This window comes from Phyllobates terribilis, unplaced genomic scaffold (assembly GCF_046119375.1).
Source record: "Phyllobates terribilis strain yellow unplaced genomic scaffold, ASM4611937v1 Scaffold_236__1_contigs__length_3049075, whole genome shotgun sequence".
Lineage (NCBI taxonomy): Eukaryota > Metazoa > Chordata > Amphibia > Anura > Dendrobatidae > Phyllobates > Phyllobates terribilis.
The window spans coordinates 2,394,728-2,408,939 of record NW_027362996.1 but is presented as its reverse complement, the minus strand read 5'-3'; the positions used below and the strand labels follow the sequence as shown (position 1 = coordinate 2,408,939).

The 14,212-nt window shown below is 45.1% G+C and overlaps 11 non-coding genes across 11 annotated transcripts; all 11 read right to left on the bottom strand.

Moving 5' to 3' along the window:
- Positions 1 to 440: 440 nt before the first annotated feature.
- On the bottom strand, positions 441 to 631 carry LOC141215928 (U2 spliceosomal RNA). The gene has a single exon (XR_012284979.1). It is a non-coding gene; the product is annotated as a U2 spliceosomal RNA (small nuclear RNA).
- A 1,119-nt stretch (positions 632 to 1,750) lies between these two features.
- On the bottom strand, positions 1,751 to 1,941 carry LOC141215927 (U2 spliceosomal RNA). The gene has a single exon (XR_012284978.1). It is a non-coding gene; the product is annotated as a U2 spliceosomal RNA (small nuclear RNA).
- Positions 1,942 to 3,061: 1,120 nt separating this feature from the next.
- LOC141217147 (U2 spliceosomal RNA) lies at positions 3,062 to 3,252 on the bottom strand. The gene has a single exon (XR_012286018.1). It is a non-coding gene; the product is annotated as a U2 spliceosomal RNA (small nuclear RNA).
- Positions 3,253 to 4,372: 1,120 nt separating this feature from the next.
- Positions 4,373 to 4,563, bottom strand: LOC141215926 (U2 spliceosomal RNA). Its single transcript, XR_012284977.1, has one exon. It is a non-coding gene; the product is annotated as a U2 spliceosomal RNA (small nuclear RNA).
- Positions 4,564 to 5,683: 1,120 nt separating this feature from the next.
- Positions 5,684 to 5,874, bottom strand: LOC141216347 (U2 spliceosomal RNA). The gene has a single exon (XR_012285383.1). It is a non-coding gene; the product is annotated as a U2 spliceosomal RNA (small nuclear RNA).
- Positions 5,875 to 6,994: 1,120 nt separating this feature from the next.
- On the bottom strand, positions 6,995 to 7,185 carry LOC141216370 (U2 spliceosomal RNA). The gene has a single exon (XR_012285406.1). It is a non-coding gene; the product is annotated as a U2 spliceosomal RNA (small nuclear RNA).
- Positions 7,186 to 8,305: 1,120 nt separating this feature from the next.
- Positions 8,306 to 8,496, bottom strand: LOC141216548 (U2 spliceosomal RNA). Its single transcript, XR_012285577.1, has one exon. It is a non-coding gene; the product is annotated as a U2 spliceosomal RNA (small nuclear RNA).
- Positions 8,497 to 9,615: 1,119 nt separating this feature from the next.
- Positions 9,616 to 9,806, bottom strand: LOC141215925 (U2 spliceosomal RNA). The gene has a single exon (XR_012284976.1). It is a non-coding gene; the product is annotated as a U2 spliceosomal RNA (small nuclear RNA).
- A 1,121-nt stretch (positions 9,807 to 10,927) lies between these two features.
- On the bottom strand, positions 10,928 to 11,118 carry LOC141215924 (U2 spliceosomal RNA). Its single transcript, XR_012284975.1, has one exon. It is a non-coding gene; the product is annotated as a U2 spliceosomal RNA (small nuclear RNA).
- A 1,120-nt stretch (positions 11,119 to 12,238) lies between these two features.
- On the bottom strand, positions 12,239 to 12,429 carry LOC141216368 (U2 spliceosomal RNA). Its single transcript, XR_012285404.1, has one exon. It is a non-coding gene; the product is annotated as a U2 spliceosomal RNA (small nuclear RNA).
- Positions 12,430 to 13,550: 1,121 nt separating this feature from the next.
- LOC141216479 (U2 spliceosomal RNA) lies at positions 13,551 to 13,741 on the bottom strand. Its single transcript, XR_012285511.1, has one exon. It is a non-coding gene; the product is annotated as a U2 spliceosomal RNA (small nuclear RNA).
- Positions 13,742 to 14,212: the final 471 nt, after the last annotated feature.

Sequence of the window (14,212 nt, the reverse complement as noted above, 5' to 3'; positions counted from 1 at the left end):
AACCAGCTCACATACCTGTTAGCTCAGGTGAGTTTAAAAGGCTGCTGTTGATAACAAGGGCATTTGCTAAATAGATGGTGTGTGTGCAACAATATACTGAAAGGTCAATTATATTGTGCAGCTTATCTCACCACCTGTAGTTATTTAGGTGAAAGCTCCAAAATGCTTGCCTAATATGTCTGTTTATCCAAAAGGAAGTATAGAGGGAGAGCTAGATAGATAGCATTGCATTACATTACATTACATGGCAATGCAATGCACAGTTGCTGAAGTTGAACCAAAATGAGCTTGTCATCTGGCTTTTGCAACTTTTAACATGAAAAATCCAATGAGGAGAAGAAAAGCAAAGCCAAAGAGTCCATCCCAAAATCCGACAAACAAGCAAAATGAACAAAAAGCATTGAATTCAATTCTTTCTGATTTTAGAAACTGCATTAAAGAAGGGGTGCACCGGTCCTGGAGATACTGCAATACCAGGTCAATGCGTGGAGTGGACAGAGCAAGCTCTTTTTCCATCTCCCTGTTCTAAAAATCCATTTAATATATGGTCCCCAGATAGGGGACGTATCAGATATTAAACTGATAAGAACAGATACTACACTTGATCTTAGCCAAAAGGCCGAGAAGCGATAACCAGAATTGGTTTCCGACTACGGTGCCACCCAAGGATTCTGAAAAGTCCATTTGTGGAGATGGCCACCTGGACTCCCGTTAAGAAGACATGCTGTCAACCTCTAGATCCCTCACATGCCTGCACTTTTCGGCTTGCTGCTGCGGCAATCCACGCGTTTTAGATCTGCATAACTCCACCTCTTTTAGCACAGTACCCTCAACCCCCGGCTGTTCCCACCCGCCTCAACACCGTTGGAAGGGAGGAGAACCAATTAAGGCGGGGGGGGGTGGAACGAGCAGCTGTCTACCCTTAGCAGGAGGGTTGCTGATTAATTACCTCTCCTGCTGCTGCTGCTGCTGGCTGTCCAGCAGCAGACTGAAGGTGGCTGCTGCTGTGCGCAGGTATATAAAGGCTCAGAGCCTATTATGACACGCGCAGCCAGAGTTCCATTGCCACATTCCGTCTACTGCAGGCGGGATACCTGGATGGCTGAATGTCACTGAGAAGCTCACAGAGACCGCCATAAGCAACAGTTTAAAAGAATGCCACAGACTAATCAACCAAACTTTTTGGGTTGGTTTCTCTTTTATAGTCTGCAGGCATTAAATGAAAGAAGTCAGTGTTCCAGCAGAGGGAGACAACGTTTCAGAAAAGGCATTGTAGCAAACCAAAAAAGAAATTTTAAGCGCAGCAGAGTAACCAGCGCACATACCTGTTAGCTCAGGTGAGTTTAAAAGGCTGCTGTTGATAACAAGGGCATTTGCTAAATAGATGGTGTGTGTGCAACAATATACTGAAAGGTCAATTATATTGTGCAGCTTATCTCACCACCTGTAGTTATTTAGGTGAAAGCTCCAAAATGCTTGCCTAATATGTCTGTTTATCCAAAAGGAAGTATAGAGGGAGAGCTAGATAGATAGCATTGCATTACATTACATTACATGGCAATGCAATGCACAGTTGCTGAAGTTGAACCAAAATGAGCTTGTCATCTGGCTTTTGCAACTTTTAACATGAAAAATCCAATGAGGAGAAGAAAAGCAAAGCCAAAGAGTCCATCCCAAAATCCGACAAACAAGCAAAATGAACAAAAAGCATTGAATTCAATTCTTTCTGATTTTAGAAACTGCATTAAAGAAGGGGTGCACCGGTCCTGGAGATACTGCAATACCAGGTCAATGCGTGGAGTGGACAGAGCAAGCTCTTTTTCCATCTCCCTGTTCTAAAAATCCATTTAATATATGGTCCCCAGATAGGGGACGTATCAGATATTAAACTGATAAGAACAGATACTACACTTGATCTTAGCCAAAAGGCCGAGAAGCGATAACCAGAATTGGTTTCCGACTACGGTGCCACCCAAGGATTCTGAAAAGTCCATTTGTGGAGATGGCCACCTGGACTCCCGTTAAGAAGACATGCTGTCAACCTCTAGATCCCTCACATGCCTGCACTTTTCGGCTTGCTGCTGCTGCAATCCACGCGTTTTAGATCTGCATAACTCCACCTCTTTTAGCACAGTACCCTCAACCCCCGGCTGTTCCCACCCGCCTCAACACCGTTGGAAGGGAGGAGAACCAATTAAGGCGGGGGGGGGGTGGAACGAGCAGCTGTCTACCCTTAGCAGGAGGGTTGCTGATTAATTACCTCTCCTGCTGCTGCTGCTGCTGGCTGTCCAGCAGCAGACTGAAGGTGGCTGCTGCTGTGCGCAGGTATATAAAGGCTCAGAGCCTATTATGACACGAGCAGCCAGAGTTCCATTGCCACATTCCGTCTACTGCAGGCGGGATACCTGGATGGCTGAATGTCACTGAGAAGCTCACAGAGACCGCCATAAGCAACAGTTTAAAAGAATGCCACAGACTAATCAACCAAACTTTTTGGGTTGGTTTCTCTTTTATAGTCTGCAGGCATTAAATGAAAGAAGTCAGTGTTCCAGCAGAGGGAGACAACGTTTCAGAAAAGGCATTGTAGCAAACCAAAAAAGAAATTTTAAGCGCAGCAGAGTAACCAGCTCACATACCTGTTAGCTCAGGTGAGTTTAAAAGGCTGCTGTTGATAACAAGGGCATTTGCTAAATAGATGGTGTGTGTGCAACAATATACTGAAAGGTCAATTATATTGTGCAGCTTATCTCACCACCTGTAGTTATTTAGGTGAAAGCTCCAAAATGCTTGCCTAATATGTCTGTTTATCCAAAAGGAAGTATAGAGGGAGAGCTAGATAGATAGCATTGCATTACATTACATTACATGGCAATGCAATGCACAGTTGCTGAAGTTGAACCAAAATGAGCTTGTCATCTGGCTTCTGCAACTTTTAACATGAAAAATCCAATGAGGAGAAGAAAAGCAAAGCCAAAGAGTCCATCCCAAAATCCGACAAACAAGCAAAATGAACAAAAAGCATTGAATTCAATTCTTTCTGATTTTAGAAACTGCATTAAAGAAGGGGTGCACCGGTCCTGGAGATAATGCAATACCAGGTCAATGCGTGGAGTGGACAGAGCAAGCTCTTTTTCCATCTCCCTGTTCTAAAAATCCATTTAATATATGGTCCCCAGATAGGGGACGTATCAGATATTAAACTGATAAGAACAGATACTACACTTGATCTTAGCCAAAAGGCCGAGAAGCGATAACCAGAATTGGTTTCCGACTACGGTGCCACCCAAGGATTCTGAAAAGTCCATTTGTGGAGATGGCCACCTGGACTCCCGTTAAGAAGACATGCTGTCAACCTCTAGATCCCTCACATGCCTGCACTTTTCGGCTTGCTGCTGCTGCAATCCACGCGTTTTAGATCTGCATAACTCCACCTCTTTTAGCACAGTACCCTCAACCCCCGGCTGTTCCCACCCGCCTCAACACCGTTGGAAGGGAGGAGAACCAATTAAGGCGGGGGGGGGGTGGAACGAGCAGCTGTCTACCCTTAGCAGGAGGGTTGCTGATTAATTACCTCTCCTGCTGCTGCTGCTGCTGGCTGTCCAGCAGCAGACTGAAGGTGGCTGCTGCTGTGCGCAGGTATATAAAGGCTCAGAGCCTATTATGACACGCGCAGCCAGCGTTCCATTGCCACATTCCGTCTACTGCAGGCGGGATACCTGGATGGCTGAATGTCACTGAGAAGCTCACAGAGACCGCCATAAGCAACAGTTTAAAAGAATGCCACAGACTAATCAACCAAACTTTTTGGGTTGGTTTCTCTTTTATAGTCTGCAGGCATTAAATGAAAGAAGTCAGTGTTCCAGCAGAGGGAGACAACGTTTCAGAAAAAGCATTGTAGCAAACCAAAAAAGAAATTTTAAGCGCAGCAGAGTAACCAGCTCACATACCTGTTAGCTCAGGTGAGTTTAAAAGGCTGCTGTTGATAACAAGGGCATTTGCTAAATAGATGGTGTGTGTGCAACAATATACTGAAAGGTCAATTATATTGTGCAGCTTATCTCACCACCTGTAGTTATTTAGGTGAAAGCTCCAAAATGCTTGCCTAATATGTCTGTTTATCCAAAAGGAAGTATAGAGGGAGAGCTAGATAGATAGCATTGCATTACATTACATTACATGGCAATGCAATGCACAGTTGCTGAAGTTGAACCAAAATGAGCTTGTCATCTGGCTTCTGCAACTTTTAACATGAAAAATCCAATGAGGAGAAGAAAAGCAAAGCCAAAGAGTCCATCCCAAAATCCGACAAACAAGCAAAATGAACAAAAAGCATTGAATTCAATTCTTTCTGATTTTAGAAACTGCATTAAAGAAGGGGTGCACCGGTCCTGGAGATACTGCAATACCAGGTCAATGCGTGGAGTGGACAGAGCAAGCTCTTTTTCCATCTCCCTGTTCTAAAAATCCATTTAATATATGGTCCCCAGATAGGGGACGTATCAGATATTAAACTGATAAGAACAGATACTACACTTGATCTTAGCCAAAAGGCCGAGAAGCGATAACCAGAATTGGTTTCCGACTACGGTGCCACCCAAGGATTCTGAAAAGTCCATTTGTGGAGATGGCCACCTGGACTCCCGTTAAGAAGACATGCTGTCAACCTCTAGATCCCTCACATGCCTGCACTTTTCGGCTTGCTGCTGCTGCAATCCACGCGTTTTAGATCTGCATAACTCCACCTCTTTTAGCACAGTACCCTCAACCCCCGGCTGTTCCCACCCGCCTCAACACCGTTGGAAGGGAGGAGAACCAATTAAGGCGGGGGGGGGGTGGAACGAGCAGCTGTCTACCCTTAGCAGGAGGGTTGCTGATTAATTACCTCTCCTGCTGCTGCTGCTGCTGGCTGTCCAGCAGCAGACTGAAGGTGGCTGCTGCTGTGCGCAGGTATATAAAGGCTCAGAGCCTATTATGACACGCGCAGCCAGCGTTCCATTGCCACATTCCGTCTACTGCAGGCGGGATACCTGGATGGCTGAATGTCACTGAGAAGCTCACAGAGACCGCCATAAGCAACAGTTTAAAAGAATGCCACAGACTAATCAACCAAACTTTTTGGGTTGGTTTCTCTTTTATAGTCTGCAGGCATTAAATGAAAGAAGTCAGTGTTCCAGCAGAGGGAGACAACGTTTCAGAAAAGGCATTGTAGCAAACCAAAAAAGAAATTTTAAGCGCAGCAGAGTAACCAGCTCACATACCTGTTAGCTCAGGTGAGTTTAAAAGGCTGCTGTTGATAACAAGGGCATTTGCTAAATAGATGGTGTGTGTGCAACAATATACTGAAAGGTCAATTATATTGTGCAGCTTATCTCACCACCTGTAGTTATTTAGGTGAAAGCTCCAAAATGCTTGCCTAATATGTCTGTTTATCCAAAAGGAAGTATAGAGGGAGAGCTAGATAGATAGCATTGCATTACATTACATTACATGGCAATGCAATGCACAGTTGCTGAAGTTGAACCAAAATGAGCTTGTCATCTTGCTTCTGCAACTTTTAACATGAAAAATCCAATGAGGAGAAGAAAAGCAAAGCCAAAGAGTTCATCCCAAAATCCGACAAACAAGCAAAATGAACAAAAAGCATTGAATTCAATTCTTTCTGATTTTAGAAACTGCATTAAAGAAGGGGTGCACCGGTCCTGGAGATACTGCAATACCAGGTCAATGCGTGGAGTGGACAGAGCAAGCTCTTTTTCCATCTCCCTGTTCTAAAAATCCATTTAATATATGGTCCCCAGATAGGGGACGTATCAGATATTAAACTGATAAGAACAGATACTACACTTGATCTTAGCCAAAAGGCAGAGAAGCGATAACCAGAATTGGTTTCCGACTACGGTGCCACCCAAGGATTCTGAAAAGTCCATTTGTGGAGATGGCCACCTGGACTCCCGTTAAGAAGACATGCTGTCAACCTCTAGATCCCTCACATGCCTGCACTTTTCGGCTTGCTGCTGCTGCAATCCACGCGTTTTAGATCTGCATAACTCCACCTCTTTTAGCACAGTACCCTCAACCCCCGGCTGTTCCCACCCGCCTCAACACCGTTGGAAGGGAGGAGAACCAATTAAGGCGGGGGGGGGGTGGAACGAGCAGCTGTCTACCCTTAGCAGGAGGGTTGCTGATTAATTACCTCTCCTGCTGCTGCTGCTGCTGGCTGTCCAGCAGCAGACTGAAGGTGGCTGCTGCTGTGCGCAGGTATATAAAGGCTCAGAGCCTATTATGACACGCGCAGCCAGCGTTCCATTGCCACATTCCGTCTACTGCAGGCGGGATACCTGGATGGCTGAATGTCACTGAGAAGCTCACAGAGACCGCCATAAGCAACAGTTTAAAAGAATGCCACAGACTAATCAACCAAACTTTTTGGGTTGGTTTCTCTTTTATAGTCTGCAGGCATTAAATGAAAGAAGTCAGTGTTCCAGCAGAGGGAGACAACGTTTCAGAAAAGGCATTGTAGCAAACCAAAAAAGAAATTTTAAGCGCAGCAGAGTAACCAGCTCACATACCTGTTAGCTCAGGTGAGTTTAAAAGGCTGCTGTTGATAACAAGGGCATTTGCTAAATAGATGGTGTGTGTGCAACAATATACTGAAAGGTCAATTATATTGTGCAGCTTATCTCACCACCTGTAGTTATTTAGGTGAAAGCTCCAAAATGCTTGCCTAATATGTCTGTTTATCCAAAAGGAAGTATAGAGGGAGAGCTAGATAGATAGCATTGCATTACATTACATTACATGGCAATGCAATGCACAGTTGCTGAAGTTGAACCAAAATGAGCTTGTCATCTGGCTTCTGCAACTTTTAACATGAAAAATCCAATGAGGAGAAGAAAAGCAAAGCCAAAGAGTCCATCCCAAAATCCGACAAACAAGCAAAATGAACAAAAAGCATTGAATTCAATTCTTTCTGATTTTAGAAACTGCATTAAAGAAGGGGTGCACCGGTCCTGGAGATACTGCAATACCAGGTCAATGCGTGGAGTGGACAGAGCAAGCTCTTTTTCCATCTCCCTGTTCTAAAAATCCATTTAATATATGGTCCCCAGATAGGGGACGTATCAGATATTAAACTGATAAGAACAGATACTACACTTGATCTTAGCCAAAAGGCTGAGAAGCGATAACCAGAATTGGTTTCCGACTACGGTGCCACCCAAGGATTCTGAAAAGTCCATTTGTGGAGATGGCCACCTGGACTCCCGTTAAGAAGACATGCTGTCAACCTCTAGATCCCTCACATGCCTGCACTTTTCGGCTTGCTGCTGCTGCAATCCACGCGTTTTAGATCTGCATAACTCCACCTCTTTTAGCACAGTACCCTCAACCCCCGGCTGTTCCCACCCGCCTCAACACCGTTGGAAGGGAGGAGAACCAATTAAGGCGGGGGGGGGGTGGAACGAGCAGCTGTCTACCCTTAGCAGGAGGGTTGCTGATTAATTACCTCTCCTGCTGCTGCTGCTGCTGGCTGTCCAGCAGCAGACTGAAGGTGGCTGCTGCTGTGCGCAGGTATATAAAGGCTCAGAGCCTATTATGACACGCGCAGCCAGCGTTCCATTGCCACATTCCGTCTACTGCAGGCGGGATACCTGGATGGCTGAATGTCACTGAGAAGCTCACAGAGACCGCCATAAGCAACAGTTTAAAAGAATGCCACAGACTAATCAACCAAACTTTTTGGGTTGGTTTCTCTTTTATAGTCTGCAGGCATTAAATGAAAGAAGTCAGTGTTCCAGCAGAGGGAGACAACGTTTCAGAAAAGGCATTGTAGCAAACCAAAAAAGAAATTTTAAGCGCAGCAGAGTAACCAGCTCACATACCTGTTAGCTCAGGTGAGTTTAAAAGGCTGCTGTTGATAACAAGGGCATTTGCTAAATAGATGGTGTGTGTGCAACAATATACTGAAAGGTCAATTATATTGTGCAGCTTATCTCACCACCTGTAGTTATTTAGGTGAAAGCTCCAAAATGCTTGCCTAATATGTCTGTTTATCCAAAAGGAAGTATAGAGGGAGAGCTAGATAGATAGCATTGCATTACATTACATTACATGGCAATGCAATGCACAGTTGCTGAAGTTGAACCAAAATGAGCTTGTCATCTGGCTTCTGCAACTTTTAACATGAAAAATCCAATGAGGAGAAGAAAAGCAAAGCCAAAGAGTCCATCCCAAAATCCGACAAAGAAGCAAAATGAACAAAAAGCATTGAATTCAATTCTTTCTGATTTTAGAAACTGCATTAAAGAAGGGGTGCACCGGTCCTGGAGATACTGCAATACCAGGTCAATGCGTGGAGTGGACAGAGCAAGCTCTTTTTCCATCTCCCTGTTCTAAAAATCCATTTAATATATGGTCCCCAGATAGGGGACGTATCAGATATTAAACTGATAAGAACAGATACAACACTTGATCTTAGCCAAAAGGCCGAGAAGCGATAACCAGAATTGGTTTCCGACTACGGTGCCACCTAAGGATTCTGAAAAGTCCATTTGTGGAGATGGCCACCTGGACTCCCGTTAAGAAGACATGCTGTCAACCTCTAGATCCCTCACATGCCTGCACTTTTCGGCTTGCTGCTGCTGCAATCCACGCGTTTTAGATCTGCATAACTCCACCTCTTTTAGCACAGTACCCTCAACCCCCGGCTGTTCCCACCCGCCTCAACACCGTTGGAAGGGAGGAGAACCAATTAAGGCGGGGGGGGGTGGAACGAGCAGCTGTCTACCCTTAGCAGGAGGGTTGCTGATTAATTACCTCTCCTGCTGCTGCTGCTGCTGGCTGTCCAGCAGCAGACTGAAGGTGGCTGCTGCTGTGCGCAGGTATATAAAGGCTCAGAGCCTATTATGACACGCGCAGCCAGCGTTCCATTGCCACATTCCGTCTACTGCAGGCGGGATACCTGGATGGCTGAATGTCACTGAGAAGCTCACAGAGACCGCCATAAGCAACAGTTTAAAAGAATGCCACAGACTAATCAACCAAACTTTTTGGGTTGGTTTCTCTTTTATAGTCTGCAGGCATTAAATGAAAGAAGTCAGTGTTCCAGCAGAGGGAGACAACGTTTCAGAAAAGGCATTGTAGCAAACCAAAAAAGAAATTTTAAGCGCAGCAGAGTAACCAGCTCACATACCTGTTAGCTCAGGTGAGTTTAAAAGGCTGCTGTTGATAACAAGGGCATTTGCTAAATAGATGGTGTGTGTGCAACAATATACTGAAAGGTCAATTATATTGTGCAGCTTATCTCACCACCTGTAGTTATTTAGGTGAAAGCTCCAAAATGCTTGCCTAATATGTCTGTTTATCCAAAAGGAAGTATAGAGGGAGAGCTAGATAGATAGCATTGCATTACATTACATTACATGGCAATGCAATGCACAGTTGCTGAAGTTGAACCAAAATGAGCTTGTCATCTGGCTTCTGCAACTTTTAACATGAAAAATCCAATGAGGAGAAGAAAAGCAAAGCCAAAGAGTCCATCCCAAAATCCGACAAACAAGCAAAATGAACAAAAAGCATTGAATTCAATTCTTTCTGATTTTAGAAACTGCATTAAAGAAGGGGTGCACCGGTCCTGGAGATACTGCAATACCAGGTCAATGCGTGGAGTGGACAGAGCAAGCTCTTTTTCCATCTCCCTGTTCTAAAAATCCATTTAATATATGGTCCCCAGATAGGGGACGTATCAGATATTAAACTGATAAGAACAGATACTACACTTGATCTTAGCCAAAAGGCCGAGAAGCGATAACCAGAATTGGTTTCCGACTACGGTGCCACCCAAGGATTCTGAAAAGTTCATTTGTGGAGATGGCCACCTGGACTCCCGTTAAGAAGACATGCTGTCAACCTCTAGATCCCTCACATGCCTGCACTTTTCGGCTTGCTGCTGCTGCAATCCACGCGTTTTAGATCTGCATAACTCCACCTCTTTTAGCACAGTACCCTCAACCCCCGGCTGTTCCCACCCGCCTCAACACCGTTGGAAGGGAGGAGAACCAATTAAGGCGGGGGGGGGGGTGGAACGAGCAGCTGTCTACCCTTAGCAGGAGGGTTGCTGATTAATTACCTCTCCTGCTGCTGCTGCTGCTGGCTGTCCAGCAGCAGACTGAAGGTGGCTGCTGCTGTGCGCAGGTATATAAAGGCTCAGAGCCTATTATGACACGCGCAGCCAGCGTTCCATTGCCACATTCCGTCTACTGCAGGCGGGATACCTGGATGGCTGAATGTCACTGAGCAGCTCACAGAGACCGCCATAAGCAACAGTTTAAAAGAATGCCACAGACTAATCAACCAAACTTTTTGGGTTGGTTTCTCTTTTATAGTCTGCAGGCATTAAATGAAAGAAGTCAGTGTTCCAGCAGAGGGAGACAACGTTTCAGAAAAGGCATTGTAGCAAACCAAAAAAGAAATTTTAAGCGCAGCAGAGTAACCAGCTCACATACCTGTTAGCTCAGGTGAGTTTAAAAGGCTGCTGTTGATAACAAGGGCATTTGCTAAATAGATGGTGTGTGTGCAACAATATACTGAAAGGTCAATTATATTGTGCAGCTTATCTCACCACCTGTAGTTATTTAGGTGAAAGCTCCAAAATGCTTGCCTAATATGTCTGTTTATCCAAAAGGAAGTATAGAGGGAGAGCTAGATAGATAGCATTGCATTACATTACATTACATGGCAATGCAATGCACAGTTGCTGAAGTTGAACCAAAATGAGCTTGTCATCTGGCTTCTGCAACTTTTAACATGAAAAATCCAATCAGGAGAAGAAAAGCAAAGCCAAAGAGTCCATCCCAAAATCCGACAAACAAGCAAAATGAACAAAAAGCATTGAATTCAATTCTTTCTGATTTTAGAAACTGCATTAAAGAAGGGGTGCACCGGTCCTGGAGATACTGCAATACCAGGTCAATGCGTGGAGTGGACAGAGCAAGCTCTTTTTCCATCTCCCTGTTCTAAAAATCCATTTAATATATGGTCCCCAGATAGGGGACGTATCAGATATTAAACTGATAAGAACAGATACTACACTTGATCTTAGCCAAAAGGCCGAGAAGCGATAACCAGAATTGGTTTCCGACTACGGTGCCACCCAAGGATTCTGAAAAGTCCATTTGTGGAGATGGCCACCTGGACTCCCGTTAAGAAGACATGCTGTCAACCTCTAGATCCCTCACATGCCTGCACTTTTCGGCTTGCTGCTGCTGCAATCCACGCGTTTTAGATCTGCATAACTCCACCTCTTTTAGCACAGTACCCTCAACCCCCGGCTGTTCCCACCCGCCTCAACACCGTTGGAAGGGAGGAGAACCAATTAAGGCGGGGGGGGGGTGGAACGAGCAGCTGTCTACCCTTAGCAGGAGGGTTGCTGATTAATTACCTCTCCTGCTGCTGCTGCTGCTGGCTGTCCAGCAGCAGACTGAAGGTGGCTGCTGCTGTGCGCAGGTATATAAAGGCTCAGAGCCTATTATGACACGCGCAGCCAGCGTTCCATTGCCACATTCCGTCTACTGCAGGCGGGATACCTGGATGGCTGAATGTCACTGAGAAGCTCACAGAGACCGCCATAAGCAACAGTTTAAAAGAATGCCACAGACTAATCAACCAAACTTTTTGGGTTGGTTTCTCTTTTATAGTCTGCAGGCATTAAATGAAAGAAGTCAGTGTTCCAGCAGAGGGAGACAACGTTTCAGAAAAGGCATTGTAGCAAACCAAAAAAGAAATTTTAAGCGCAGCAGAGTAACCAGCTCACATACCTGTTAGCTCAGGTGAGTTTAAAAGGCTGCTGTTGATAACAAGGGCATTTGCTAAATAGATGGTGTGTGTGCAACAATATACTGAAAGGTCAATTATATTGTGCAGCTTATCTCACCACCTGTAGTTATTTAGGTGAAAGCTCCAAAATGCTTGCCTAATATGTCTGTTTATCCAAAAGGAAGTATAGAGGGAGAGCTAGATAGATAGCATTGCATTACATTACATTACATGGCAATGCAATGCACAGTTGCTGAAGTTGAACCAAAATGAGCTTGTCATCTGGCTTCTGCAACTTTTAACATGAAAAATCCAATGAGGAGAAGAAAAGCAAAGCCAAAGAGTCCATCCCAAAATCCGACAAACAAGCAAAATGAACAAAAAGCATTGAATTCAATTCTTTCTGATTTTAGAAACTGCATTAAAGAAGGGGTGCACCGGTCCTGGAGATACTGCAATACCAGGTCAATGCGTGGAGTGGACAGAGCAAGCTCTTTTTCCATCTCCCTGTTCTAAAAATCCATTTAATATATGGTCCCCAGATAGGGGACGTATCAGATATTAAACTGATAAGAACAGATACTACACTTGATCTTAGCCAAAAGGCTGAGAAGCGATAACCAGAATTGGTTTCCGACTACGGTGCCACCCAAGGATTCTGAAAAGTCCATTTGTGGAGATGGCCACCTGGACTCCCGTTAAGAAGACATGCTGTCAACCTCTAGATCCCTCACATGCCTGCACTTTTCGGCTTGCTGCTGCTGCAATCCACGCGTTTTAGATCTGCATAACTCCACCTCTTTTAGCACAGTACCCTCAACCCCCGGCTGTTCCCACCCGCCTCAACACCGTTGCAAGGGAGGAGAACCAATTAAGGCGGGGGGGGGGGTGGAACGAGCAGCTGTCTACCCTTAGCAGGAGGGTTGCTGATTAATTACCTCTCCTGCTGCTGCTGCTGCTGGCTGTCCAGCAGCAGACTGAAGGTGGCTGCTGCTGTGCGCAGGTATATAAAGGCTCAGAGCCTATTATGACACGCGCAGCCAGCGTTCCATTGCCACATTCCGTCTACTGCAGGCGGGATACCTGGATGGCTGAATGTCACTGAGAAGCTCACAGAGACCGCCATAAGCAACAGTTTAAAAGAATGCCACAGACTAATCAACCAAACTTTTTGGATTGGTTTCTCTTTTATAGTCTGCAGGCATTAAATGAAAGAAGTCAGTGTTCCAGCAGAGGGAGACAACGTTTCAGAAAAGGCATTGTAGCAAACCAAAAAAGAAATTTTAAGCTCAGCAGAGTAACCAGCTCACATACCTGTTAGCTCAGGTGAGTTTAAAAGGTTGCTGTTGATAACAAGGGCATTTGCTAAATAGATGGTGTGTGTGCAACAATATACTGAAAGGTCAATTATATTGTGCAGCTTATCTCACCACCTGTAGTTATTTAGGTGAGAGCTCCAAAATGCTTGCCTAATATGTCTGTTTATCCAAAAGGAAGTATAGAGGGAGAGCTAGATAGATAGCATTGCATTACATTACATTACATGGCAATGCAATGCACAGTTGCTGAAGTTGAACCAAAATGAGCTTGTCATCTGGCTTCTGCAACTTTTAACATGAAAAATCCAATGAGGAGAAGAAAAGCAAAGCCAAAGAGTCCATCCCAAAATCCGACAAACAAGCAAAATGAACAAAAAGCATTGAATTCAATTCTTTCTGATTTTAGAAACTGCATTAAAGAAGGGGTGCACCGATCCTGGAGATACTGCAATACCAGGTCAATGCGTGGAGTGGACAGAGCAAGCTCTTTTTCCATCTCCCTGTTCTAAAAATCCATTTAATATATGGTCCCCAGATAGGGGACGTATCAGATATTAAACTGATAAGAACAGATACTACACTTGATCTTAGCCAAAAGGCCGAGAAGCGATAACCAGAATTGGTTTCCGACTACGGTGCCACCTAAGGATTCTGAAAAGTCCATTTGTGGAGATGGCCACCTGGACTCCCGTTAAGAAGACATGCTGTCAACCTCTAGATCCCTCACATGCCTGCACTTTTCGGCTTGCTGCTGCTGCAATCCACGCGTTTTAGATCTGCATAACTCCACCTCTTTTAGCACAGTACCCTCAACCCCCGGCTGTTCCCACCCGCCTCAACACCGTTGGAAGGGAGGAGAACCAATTAAGGCGGGGGGGGGGTGGAACGAGCAGCTGTCTACCCTTAGCAGGAGGGTTGCTGATTAATTACCTCTCCTGCTGCTGCTGCTGCTGGCTGTCCAGCAGCAGACTGAAGGTGGCTGCTGCTGTGCGCAGGTATATAAAGGCTCAGAGCCTATTATGACACGCGCAGCCAGCGTTCCATTGCCACATTCCGTCTACTGCAGGCGGGATACCTGGATG